This window comes from Manis javanica, chromosome 6, assembly GCF_040802235.1.
Source record: "Manis javanica isolate MJ-LG chromosome 6, MJ_LKY, whole genome shotgun sequence".
Taxonomy (NCBI): Eukaryota; Metazoa; Chordata; class Mammalia; order Pholidota; family Manidae; genus Manis; species Manis javanica.
Genome location: NC_133161.1, coordinates 143,969,830 through 143,982,888, shown reverse-complemented (window position 1 = coordinate 143,982,888; position 13,059 = coordinate 143,969,830). Strand labels below are relative to the sequence as shown.

Genomic DNA, 13,059 nt, shown 5'->3' with positions numbered 1-13,059 from the left:
GCAGAGGGCAGGTAGGGGGAGGTGCTCAGAGGCCTGAGCCAGTGAGCTGTTCCCAAAGGGGGCAGGGCAGGGGGCTGACGTCAGGAAACGGTGCTAGCCAAAGGGGTTCATGCCAGTGGGACTGCCAAGAGGCAAGTCTTAGCAGGGCTATTTGCTCAACAGCCTGGAAAAGCAGCCCCAGCCTCCTCCCCAGCTCTGACCTAGGAGAAACTCCCTTGGGAGTTCTTCCCAGCCAAACCTCCCCACCCCTTCTGGGAACTGGGGGCCTGGGGCCAAGCAATGTCCGGGGAGCAGCAGATCCGTAGAGCACACTCTCACAGTGGCAGAGGCGGCCTCCATGGCCAACACCCACCCAGCCTCTGGTTGTCTCCAGCCTCATTCTAGGCGTCTGGGGTCCTCAGCCAGAGCCACGGCCAGGGAATCAGCTCTTCCAGTCAGCAGTGAGAAGACAGAAAGGTTTGGGAAGAGGCTCTTTTCCCATTGTTTGACCACCAGAATAGGATGGACTCATGGCTAAAGTGAGGACGTCAATCCTGGAATCATAGCCACATCACAGCTAGGAGCATCTTTAGAGTCATTGATTGCATGCCCCTCATTTCAGCGACGGGCAGATGCACCCACGAGCACACAGTAGGTACAGAGCCTGTCCCAGGGGAGCCCAGCTTGTCTCAGCCCTTCCAGCGCTTGAGGCCCCTCTTCCTGCCTGTCCCCCAGGGCCCTCGGATAGCATCTGCAAGGGCCGAGTGGTCAGCGGAGTAGTCAGGGGCTGAGATAGACTCCATTTGATGCTTCCTAGGAAGCCTGCTTCTGAAACTAGCAGGAGGGCCCCTTGGGGACTGGGGCAAGGTTAGAAGAGGACCCAGCTGGAGCTACCGCAGCCCTGGCCCAGGCTGTCCAAGTCCTTCTCCCCCTGAGTTATGATGTCACAGAGGAAGCCCTGGCCTCGAGTCGGGAGACCTAATCTGCTACTTGGAGCTGCACAGCCTTGTAGCTAAAAGTCAGGGAACCTCTCCAAGCCTCACACTCATCTGGAAAATGGGCCTGCTATAAATGCTCCCCAGATTCATTAGGGGGATGCACAGGTGCCGGGGCAGAGCGTGTGCTACAAGGTGTGTGGCTCAGAATAGGCACCCAACCACTGGTGGCCTTCCCTCTCCACTCCTGCGCTTTCCTCTCTAGACTTCAGTTGCCTGAACTGTGAAAGGCAGAAGCCAATTCAAATGGTTTCTCTTGTAGCTATGACCCCCACCTCCAGCCCCCAAGTCTTTGCCTAGTGAGTCAGATGGTGCTAACACACACGCTTTGCATAACAGCCCTTTGCTGTACACACACACGCACGCACAAAGGCACATCGGGCATGCTGATTCTGTCACAAAATAGAACTTCAATCCTGGGTCACACGTGTCCCGTGAATATAGTATTCATAGGTTTTCAGGAACAGTTCTGATTTATGCCTGTTTGTCATCCAAACTGTGACATTTTTAGAATGAAAGTGTTGCCAGGACAACAGGCATAAGCCAGGAATGCCCTGGGAATCCTATGAATACTCATCAGGGCCTGCATCTCTTTGGGCAAAGAAGCCTGCAAGCCCATCTCCTGCCTGGGATGCGAATGACTCTTTGGGGGTCTGCTCCCCAAAGTCTCCCGAGCCCCTGGGCAGGTTCTCTGCTCCTCCTCTGGCTGTCCCGGCACCTCATGCCAGTCTTGCCTCATCACAGTCACCTGCTGCCATCGCTCCATTTGCTTCTGGCCGCTCACCCTCGTCATGAGCCCCTTAGGCATGGCAGCCCCCTGTTCACACAGCCTGACATGCAGTCTATCTCAATAAATGTGTATGGGAAGAAAGAGTACATGAGCGCCCCCACTAGGAGAGGGAAGCTAGGCAGAGGGTAGGGGGTTAATGCGGCTCCTGGAAGAAGCTGAAAGAAGTCAGCTCAGCAACAAAGAAGAGAGCTGTTGTTTCCTGCCAGGCAAGCCAGAGCGGGCTTCCTCCGCACTCTCCCCTTCATCCCCGATGCACACATCTCTGCAAATGGCACCTGGTGGCTGGCCAGGGAGCTGACATCTTTGTGCCCGCAGGTGACAGACCGAGAGGACAGACGGTGCTTTGTTCAAAGTCTTCCAGAGCTGGAGTCTCTGTACCCACAAGAGGAAAGGCAATTCAGATCCCTGCTGGGACCACTCCCGCCCTCTGCAGACAGTGCCCACCCCAGCTAGGCAACCAGAGCAGCCAGAGCGGGGCCCCTGTGCACTCTGGTGGGCTGCCTAGGTGTCGTCCCTTGTCACTTGACAATGGAGAAAGATGTCTCTCTACTTCCCAGCTCACACGAGCTTTTGAAGACACTATCTGGCTGTGATATAAATCCATTGAGAAAGCCCTGGAGGGAGCCCCTTGCAAAGCCCTAAATTGGACACTAAAAACAGATAAAAGCCAATGGTTTAAAAGCTTTATGTGAGCTCCATTTTGGGGGGAAGGAATGAAAGCAGGGATTTAGTTTGTTCTCTCCCACCAACACACTTTGGGCAGGTGCGGTCTGAGGTTATAAACCTTTTGTGTCCCTGTTGCATGGATCCAGGTAGCCAGATGATTGGACGCCTGGAGTTAAGACAGCCTCAGGGACCTGCTGGCCTGACCTTTCCCCGCCACCGCCCACCATCCTGCTTGGAGAGCCAAGGACAGGGCTCAGCATTTGAATGATTGATTGGGTGGATCCGGGCCCACAGCTGCCCCTGTGATCACCCAGGTCCAGTTTAGCTGCATTTCCTTAGGACAAGCTGGTCAGGTTCACACCTGCCACTCCTGCAGTCTCAGGCCTGGCCCAAGAAGGGGCATGTTAATGAACAAGATGTTGCTGCCTGCCTGGACATCACACGCCTTCATCTTTCTTGGCCGTTACCCTGCAGCCAGCAAACTTGGAATGTAGGAAGATGCAGAGGCCAAGACGAAAATTCCAAGAGGGTTTCGGCCCAACGCACAGCATGCCATGCACCTGGAGTGGCCGGGCCTCATGGCAATCCTGCAGTCCCTCTTTGGGGTAAATAATGAAAGTGTAGCTGTTCCAATCAAAAGTATAGGCCATCACTTTCTCAAAATATTGCTATGGCAGGAGAAGGAGGAAATGCTAATCTAACTCAGTGGTTCTCAGCCTACTTATTAGAATTACCCAGGAAACATTTTAAAATCCCAACATCCAGGCCAACAAAATCAGAATCTCAGGAGTGAGACGCAGGCATCGACCATTTTCAAAGGTTCCCCAGGTGATTTCAATGCCTGGGAACCACTGTTCTAATTGCTAGACCTATTAATGAACATGCAGAGGTTGTGGGTCAAGGGCTCCCATATTTCTTAAGAGTCTCACCACTCCTGCCCTCATCCCCACCCTTTAATTTAGACCTGAAGTGGGGATGCTGGTGGGATGACCAGCAATGAATGTCAAGTTAAGAATGCTACTTTTTTCTGCTTCCAGGCACGGTAAGCCTGCCTGTGGTACCAGCTACAGCAGGATTTGCAGGGGTGGAAATAGCCGATGAGAGGCTAGGATCATGTCAGATATGGGAGGGAGATTGAAGTCATAGTAATCAACCATTCCTCTAGTTTTACAGGTGAGGGTGTGAAGGAGAGTAAGGGACTGGCCTAACTCGAGTCACTGAGCACTTGTCTGAGTCCTGCACTTGATCCTTTATACCATAATGCCTATCTTGGGAGCCCCAGCTCTGCTGCTGAATAGTGGTGGCCTTGGACAGCAAAATGTTTTGGCTTATGGTAGCCCTCCGTGAATGCCTTCTTCAAGACAGAGAGGCGAGGAGGAGTCATCCCAGCACTGAGCCAAACAGACCTGTTCTTGAAACTTGGCTCTGCTGTTTCAGAAGCTGTGACTTTCAAGACCCTCTTAGCCTCCCTGAGTTCTGCCCTAGGGGACTATACGATGCAAAAGATAGCAACTGTTGCACAAGGCTGTTAGGTAAAGGTTAAGTGAGATAATGTGTCTAAAGTACCGGAGCCATGCTAATTTAGCAAAAGTAACTTGCTACCCCTTCCTTCTCTCTTCCTAGTCCTTTCCCAGAATCAAGATGACACTTTCTGCAGGTAGGGTCACTGCTCTCGGTGATGCTGACCTGTGCCCATGTGGATGTATGTGCCAAACATCAGAGGACGGGAGCCTAGGGGACTCACTCTTTCTCCAAGAGAACCCCTTGGGTTATAAAAGAAAGGGTGGGTCACGTTCTTTACCTTGCAAGGGAATGTTCCTGGGGGTGCACATGGCCCAGCCAGCCTCTAGCCCCAGATGCGGCATCCTTCACAGACACCACAGCCACTGGCCTAACCGGCCTGGATTAAATGAAATGACTAATTCACCAACAAGTACCAGCTGAGTGCCTGCTCTGGGCCGGGGACAAATGAGTGACAAGTCAGATGTGGCTGTGCCTCTCATGGAGATTCCTGGTGAAGATAGATGTTACGCAAGTAATGTCGATTCAGGGGTATGTGCTATAGTGGGGGAAAGAGAGGGGGCTTTGGGAGCATTGATGAGACCTTCCCCAGATTCGGAAGAGGCCAGGAAACTCCCTGGAGGAGGTGACCACTAAGCCAGGAACTGAAGAATAGGTAGGAATTACCTATGAGATTTCCAGGGGGCTGAATGGTGTTCTAGGAAAGGGGGGAGAATAAACCTAAGTGGTGAAGATCATAGGAGAGAGAGAAGAACCCTGTACCTTTGAAGATCTAGCAAATCATTGAGAGCTGTTGGGAGATGAGCAAGCTAGAGCCAGATACCAGAGATAGGCTAGTCCCGTGGGCCTGGAAGCTGAGTATGCGTCAGAATCCCAAAGAAGGCTTCTTAAGCCCAGAGCCCCTCCAAGCGTTTCTCACAAGCTCCCAGGTGATGCCGACCTGCTGGTTCCTGCACTGTATGTTCTGGGCCATGTTAGGTAGTGAAAACATTAGGAGAAAGGAGAAATGAAGCATTTTCAGCTGAAAAGTAGTCAGATGCACCTTTCAGAGGCCCCCCCAGGCTGCAGGTAAAGAATGATTGCTGTGAGTGGGCAGGTGCCCACTGGGAGCCGCTGAACCCCAATACCTCCGGTTACTCCCACTGCGATCAGGAGCGGACTCAGCTCCCAGAGCTTTCTGCTCCAGTTTGAGAGAGTCTGCTCTGTGGGAAGACAACTTCCCATAGGCCTCCTGTGCTTCTGCTAATCTCCTGTTCATTGATTTTATTCTGGACTATCTTTTCAAGAATGTTTGTTTAGCAAACAGCCTTGGAAGATAGAGACAGTGTCTCTCCAGAGCAAAGAAAAAGTTAGCTTAGCATCTAGTATAATAAAGATAATGTTTCCTCCTAAGGCAAAGGTCAGGACAGCTTACTTCCCATTATAAAACCTCCAGGTTCCCTAAACTCAGGATTCCTCTACCATAGAGCAATCCACTGCACGTGCAGCTGTCACCTGGCCCTCTTGCAGTCACCCTGTAGGAACTGGGGAACCATGTGATTGCTCACACTCTGGCTGCTGTATTGCTGTGAGTAATGACGTTAAGAGATCTCATGTGTTCTGCTCGCATCCAGGACACGGTGGTAGGCTAACTGGTTAGCTTGCAAGCAGGGTAAAATACCAGACCCTGCACAGTTCTTCACACACTCCTGCCCTTTTGCATCCCTCTGCCTCCTTCAGTGGCCTCTCCTAGCAGCCTCCCTGCCAACACCCCCTAACATAAAACTACACCAGCCCAGCCTCCAAATTCACATTGTGGAATACCCGGATGTCACAGCCTCCTCTCCCGAGGACTTTGTAGCAGTTTTTGCATCCACCATCCACATTCATCTGCAGGTCGGTTTCCTCTGGAAGCCCCCCCATCCCTAGGAATCCAGTGATCAGGGGCAGCAACCGCATTTTCATGATCTCACGTGGGCTTGGGCATTTATAGCTCAGTATAGGTACTTGTGCATCCGTCCTTGTATTTGACCTTCAAAACAATACTGTGGGAAGGGCTGACTTAGGCCCCATTCTACAGATAGGGAGACTGAGATGCTCAGACATTGAGACTTGCCATTAGCAGGGTCAGACCAGCCGCAAATCCCCTGCTCTTCTCACAATACCACAGCTGCTGCTCCTTCTCATGTTTTAATGTTAACCTGAGCCATGCATGATTAGATAGGTATGGCCTGATAGGAGTAAAAAAAAAAAAAACCCTACATAACCAAAAAAACTGGTTTTGAAATGACATTAGCCTTCATAACCAAGAGCTGACTGCCTGTACATTTAAACATTTCCAGGCCTAGCTTTTCCCCAAGAGTACTGGCCTCATCACATACCCTTACGTGAGGCTGTGGATGTCCGTAGTGGGCTTTCCCTTTAAACAGTCTGGGAGAAAGAGCTGTGCTTCCCAGACAGTAGGGGGTGAGGGTGGAGGGGGGTGCAGGCTGCAGGCTCTCTCCAGGCAGCCGGGTTTGTTTTTGAATTGTAGATTGCCTGGTTTGATTGGAAAGTCAGAAGTCTAGCCAGGCCCCCTGCAGACCTATTTATGTAGAACTGGTCTCCTCTCTGAGACTGAATAAACATCAGAGACTACCCAGCCCATTGTCAGAGCAGGTGCCAACTTCAAACCAAATCTGAACATTTGGAACCCGGAACAGTCCGGCGCCCCCCACCCCGCGTGCACTCAGTCTCCTTCTCCTGCTTCCAGGCTGCATGTAGCCACATGAAAGTTTTAGCATCTGCCTTCTCCTCGGCTCCTGTTAAATTCAGCCCCTTCTTTCTCCTCCACCACTTCCGTTTCATCTCTAAATGATCTAATATTAATGCTCTCATCATTACAGTGTTCAGAGGAAAAGAACAGGTTTTGTCCACAGAGAGAGGGAGTTGAGAAATTAATATAATATTTGTTCAGGATTGATTTCAAGCTATAATCCCCGCTGCCAGGGAGACCCATCTGTTTAAAACTATCAGACACTAATTACCCAGAGCTCGAACACAATAGCAGGATTGAGGAGCGATGTCCTGATACTCCCACACACGCTTGCAATTTAGCATTGTTATTTATTAAGGAAAAAAAAATCTCTTAGTGAAGACGGATCTCCCATCCAGTTGACTGGCAGCACTTCCCAGCGGACTGAGCACAGCAGAGAAGATGCCCCACGGACTTTCTTGATCAAAGACTGCCCAGAATCCCATTCATCTCTCTATAAAGGCCGAATTCCCTCCAAACCCTTTCCCTCTCACCTCTCCACCTCAGCTGGACTCCCCACCAAACCAGCCCTTTGGTGAGAGTTAATAAAGGTGCCCTCACCCTCCAGGTAACCCATTCCGCAGTCTCTCGTCCTCCTGAGCCATCGGCTGCCAAGCGCTGCCACGGTCTGTTTCTCCCGCTTGTCTCACGTCTGACCCTCCTCCTTCATCCTCAAGACGGACACCCAAGCACTTGGTCAACAGTTCAAGTGTTAGGTGTCCAACTGTGGCCTCTGCTCCTTCCAATCTATGTTATGCTGCCTTGTTACCATGATTCCTCCCACCCAAAAAGGAAGAAGGGGCCGGGGAGAGGGCGGAGGAGAGAAGAAGAAAGCTGGCAGCAGCATAGCTGATCAAGTCACTCACCTGTTCAAAAACCCTCAGTGGCTCCCCTGGGCTACCAGCTAATTGGGTATTTAATGCCCTCTAAGCTCCGGCCTCGAGGCATTCACAGCCTTCCTTCCTACCCTTTTCATTCTGTAAACAGTTGTCATCTGGGTAGAATGGCCTGCTCCTGTCTCCACAGTCACTGTAGATTTTCTTGCGTCTCCTCTGTTAAATGTATTCTTACCATGTGAAGGGCCTGACCCAGCTCCGCATGCCCCTTCCTTCCTCCCCAGCCAGAGCTCTCTCCCTTCTCCTCTGATTCACTGGAGTGTTTTATTTGTGTCATGCTTTATGGCACCTACAGTTTGCCTAATTATGTATGTGTCCCTGTCACATAGTCCTAGTAGACTGAACCCTCCTTGAGTTGGTAACCCATGTGTATGGAACCCCTGTTCTGGACCAGACACTGAGCAAGGGACTGGGAAATAATAGTCATGAAGAGCTCAGTCTGTTGGGAAGACAAGCAATAAATTAACTATGAATGTGGCATTTCCTCTACTATGGAGAAGTTCCAGGTGCTAAGAGGCAGGCGTGACTAGACTGCAGCTGGAGATGTCTCCACAAAGAAGGTAGGGATTACCTGGGCAAAGAGGAGACGAGTACTTTAGTATCTATTTTTTATCTGGAAGAAACAACAAGTTTCAGAGATCATACACAAGTTCTGGAAGATGGAAACTTGGGTCACGCACGCAGAAGGCTGCGGTCAGAGTTCAAACGTGTGGTAACAATGACCTAAAATAGGCTGGAGAGGAGGGGTACAAGTTAAGAGATGTTAAGGAAAGAGAATCACCAGACTTGATTTCCACCGGCTGCTGCTGAAAGCAGTTCAAGTCCAGGATGGTTCTCAGGTTTCTGGGTTCTGGGTTCCTGGATGGCAGTGACCCCGCCCAGGAGGGATATATTAGGAGCAAGAGCAAATCGGAAGTCGGTTAGAAGGGGAGTCACATTCTGGATACACTGAACCTGAGGTACTGGGGATCTGAGAGGGGAAACCTTCAGCCCTTTCACGGGACCTACCAGGGTGTCATTTGTATCAGCTTTATTGAGACATAATGGACACACAATAAACTGCACATGTTTAAAATGTACCACTTGATACATTTTGACACATATCTATGTCTGTGAACCCCCATCACCACGGTCAAAATGGTGACAATACCCACCATCCCAGAAGTTTCCACCTGCCCATTGTAACCCCTCTTTCCTACTCCTTTCTGCCTCTCATCCCAGACCACCACTGGTCTGTTTTCTGTCATTACAGACTAGTGTGTAGATGAAAGCATACAGTATGTACTCTTTTCAGTGTGGCTTCCCTCATTCAGCATAATTTAATTGGAGACTCTGCATGTTGTTGCATATTTCATTAATTCATTCCTTTTTATCAATGGGTAGTAGTCTATTGATTGGATATACCACAATTTGCTTATCTGTTCACTTACTGATGGACATTTGAGTTGATTCCAGTTTGGGACTATGACAAATAAAGTGCTATAAACATTTGTATACAAATCTTTCATGTGATGAAAAACCACATATTTCCTTGTCTCTTGAGTAATTTCCTGGAGAAGAATAACTGGGTCATATGCATGATTCCAATACTGTAGTGCAAATACTGGCAGAGACCATCTGAGTTAATGCAGACTCCACAGTTTAAGGACATAATCCCCAATAAGATTGCCAGCCACAAGTTTGGGGACCATCAGGCCACCTGTGTTTCTGACCAACTGGTGGCAAATCCAGAGGTTGCCACAATTTCCTCAGGTTTGATAATTCACTAGACCAAGTCACGAACTCTGGAAAGCACTATACTTACAATTATAATTTAAGATAAAGGATACAAAGCAGGACTAAGCAAATGAACAGACACATAGGCAAGGTCTTGGAAAGCCCTGTTGAAAAACAAAATCCCATTGAGTAAATGTGAAGCTCTAGTTGGCTTTATTCTGCAGTTCCTGACCTAAGCAGCATCCCCTCTAACAGCCAAAGGGAGCTCTGAGGAGTTGTATTAAATGGAAGGTTTTTACAGGCAGAAAGAGGGTGGGACAAAGAAGTTAAAAGAGTGGATTATTTTAGGCAAGGTTACCTTCCCTTAGGAAAGGGCAGGGGGTCATATCAGACAGATTACCTCACAAGTGCTGACCAGGAAATTCCAGACCAATTGGTTTAAAATTCCACCTGGAAGAGGCTGAAACTGCAGTTAGGTTAGGTATTAAGTCTTGGTGGCTTAGCTGAAGTGATTCCATCTGGGGCCTGTTGCTCCTTTTGAACAGTCCTGAATGCAGAGCTTTGTGTCCTCTTACTGGCATCGGGCATGTCATCCTCCTGGCACATCAATCTGTTCATCAGCCAGGAGCCTCCGCTGAGCTTTGGGGCCCAGAATGGCTAATGGGTTTCATTATGTAGACAGGAATGACCGGAATCACTGGCCCTGTGACTGAACTCAATCTCCAATTCCCCTCCCCTCTCTGGAGGAGGTCAGGCAAATACCACAGAGCTCCAATCCCAGCCCTCTAACCGCAGGGTTTGTCTCTCTAACTTGGCCAGCCCCTATCTTGAGTCATCTATCCGCAGAGACTCAGGTGTGGTCCCAGGCCCACCACGAATAACAAAGGCAGTCCTTCCAAAGCCTTGACTTAGATGCACCCTCCCTTCTAAAGCAAGAACAAAGATCAAATTCTTTATTATACAACAGTGGTGTTTTTATAGCCAATAAATCTTTGTTAAATATACTAATGACTAAATTAATAAATGAAAACATGAATAGAGGAATGACCAGGGATAACTCTTTGCAGCTGCATACGAATGAAAACCATCTCAAACTAATTAAGCAAAATGCTGGCTTGCAAAGTGGAAAATAACTAAGAGTGTTCAAAGGATGAAGAGCTTCGGGTATCCAACAACTAAGAATCAGGAATCAGGGCCAACAGAAATCTGCCTCTCGCCATCCATATCTCATTTCTGTGTGTCTATTTCATCTCCAGAAGGGCTTTTTTCCCCGTGGGACAGCAATGATAACCATCAAATGCCCTGATTCATTGTTTTTATTTTTCTCTTAACAGAAATATATAATTTCAGGGAAGGACTCTAATTGGCCCTATTTGGGTCATGTGCTCAATTCTTGAGGCTGATCACTGTCCCAAGGGAGGGGACAACCATGCAGGCCTCAGTCACATGCCTATCCCTGTGGCTGCTGTTGAGGTTGATAGGCCAATTAGAGCCATGGGCACTTGTGGGTCCCCAGAAGAAGAGATGATGGATGGATGAACACCAGATACCTACTATACTTTATGTCTATAAAATGTTTTAAAGTTCAGAGAGGGGTTTTACATCTCTTATCTCATGCAGTCTTCACAATGACCCTGTGAAGGAGGGTTGCATTTCACAGACTGGGAAAGGTGGTTTTTTGAGATAAAAAGGTCAACTAAAAAAATTAGATAAATGATTCAGACTCAGTCTTTTAACTCTGAGTCCAGGAAAATACGTATCTGGTTTGTACTTGAGAGTCTAGGCAAAAACTCTTCATTTTCTTTGTGACAACATGGATGGACCTAGAGAGTATCATGCTAAGTAAAATAAGTCAGAGAATGACAAAATACCATATGATTTCATATATATATGGATCTAAAAAAATTAAGCAAATGTACAAACAAAACCGAAATAGACTCCTAAACACAGAGAAGAGACTGGTGGGGGATGGGTGATACGGGTGAAGGGGATCAAGAGGGATAAACTTCCAATCATAAAATAAACAAGTCAAGAAAATGAAAGTACAGCATAGGGAATATAGTCAATAACACCACAGTAACTGTGTATGTTGGCAGATGGTAATTGCACTTATTATACATGTGTATATAATTGTTGAATCACTATGTTGTACACTTATAACCAATATAATATTGTATATTGACTTCAATCAAAAAGTACTTCAATTTAAAAAAAACTTGTCATATTCTTTTGTCAACTATTGGGTCACATATGAATTGAGCACTTATAATACACCAGGAGATGCAGCAGGAAAAAGACAATTCTGTGCTTTGTGGGGCTTATGTTCCAGGGGAAATGGATAATAAATAAGCTGATTTTAGCTAGAGTGCTATGAAGAACATAAAACAGGTAGGTAGGGTGGGGCACTTTGTGCACAGTGAGCCGAGAAGGCAGCTCTGGTGCTGAAAGCCGAGTGACCCCACCAGGACATTTCCTCCTCCAGCTGCAGCTAAAGCACACTGACTCCTCTCCTCAGCAGTGATGCCCGTGGCTGACCACCAGCCCCCACAGAGCACCAAGCATGGGCCTGGGGGCTCCCTGTCTAACTCCTCGATGCTGAGCTTCCCAGGTCTGAAATGCAGAGGAAACCGGAAGAACAAACAGGTGAACACCCAGGCTGCAGCTGAATTATTTAAATGTAGCTAAGGGCAGTCTTTCAGAGTCCTCTGGCGAGGAAGACATGGATTCTCTTTGGCATAGGGTCTATTTTCACCTGGCTAGGGTGATCCCCTAAGGACCTGGTGTGGTCTTTCCAGGGGCGGAAGCACTGAACTAGCTAGTGTCTGTGCCGACTCTAACCTTTGAAGCTGTCATGAAAACCAAGTTCCTATCTGGCTCTTGATCCGAAGAGAACAGCAGCCCTTCCCTTTGGGAAGCTGGCCCTGTCTCCCTGCTGGTCAGGAAGCCATGTAATATGTCTACCTCAGAACCAATGACTCCTAAGGGAGACTATCAAATTAAGACCCTTCAATCAGAAAGCCTAATGTTGTTGATTAAAGAGCAGCCACCAAAATCGGAACTCCCCTGGCCCTGAAGCTGGGCAGATTTATGTTCTCCCTGCCTCTAAATCTTGAGCTAGTACGTGCTTGGCACCCCTAGGCACTCAGGACTCAGACCATAAGCAGAAACCTTATTCTTTTCCTGGAAGATTTCTGCATCAGCCTCAGTAAAGGATGGAGGGCTTGTCCTGATTCTAGACCCTACCACGTGAGTCCTCTTTGTAGCCTGGTGTCCCTGTCTGTATGAATATTTATGAACAGCAGCTAATGCCAGATCCAGCATGTCCCAGAGCACAGAGCTGGGCACATCAGATACACTCTCCCGGATTAAAAGAATGAACAATGTATTTCATAGTTTCACATTCTCAGCAAGGTTGGCATTCTTTGACTTGCGGCAAGCACCATGGCAAGTAATTGAAATTGACTTGCTGGTCTGAACAGTGTAACATGAAGTATTCCCTTCTCCTTGGCTGAGTATAGAGCTCCTGTGTTTCCTTTAAATGCACCTTTCAAATGTCATGTCCTGTTTAATGCCCTCCCTGTGTCCCCAGTCACAGTCACTCCGGTCCTATGGCACTTCATCACATGGCACTGTAGCCTGCATAGATATACGTATGTCTTCCCCAAATTGTGAGTGCCTTAGGAAGGAGGACCATGTTTTCTTATCTTAGTGTCCCCTGTGGTC

At 48.4% G+C, this 13,059-nt stretch overlaps 1 long non-coding RNA gene across 1 annotated transcript; it reads right to left on the bottom strand.

Moving 5' to 3' along the window:
- Positions 1-8,214: 8,214 nt before the first annotated feature.
- LOC140850242 (uncharacterized) lies at positions 8,215-10,106 on the bottom strand. Its single transcript, XR_012132925.1, has 3 exons — positions 9,737-10,106; positions 9,450-9,500; positions 8,215-8,353 (listed from the first exon to the last, which is right to left on the bottom strand). It is a non-coding gene; the product is annotated as an uncharacterized lncRNA (long non-coding RNA).
- Between the last annotated feature and the right edge of the window lie 2,953 nt (positions 10,107-13,059).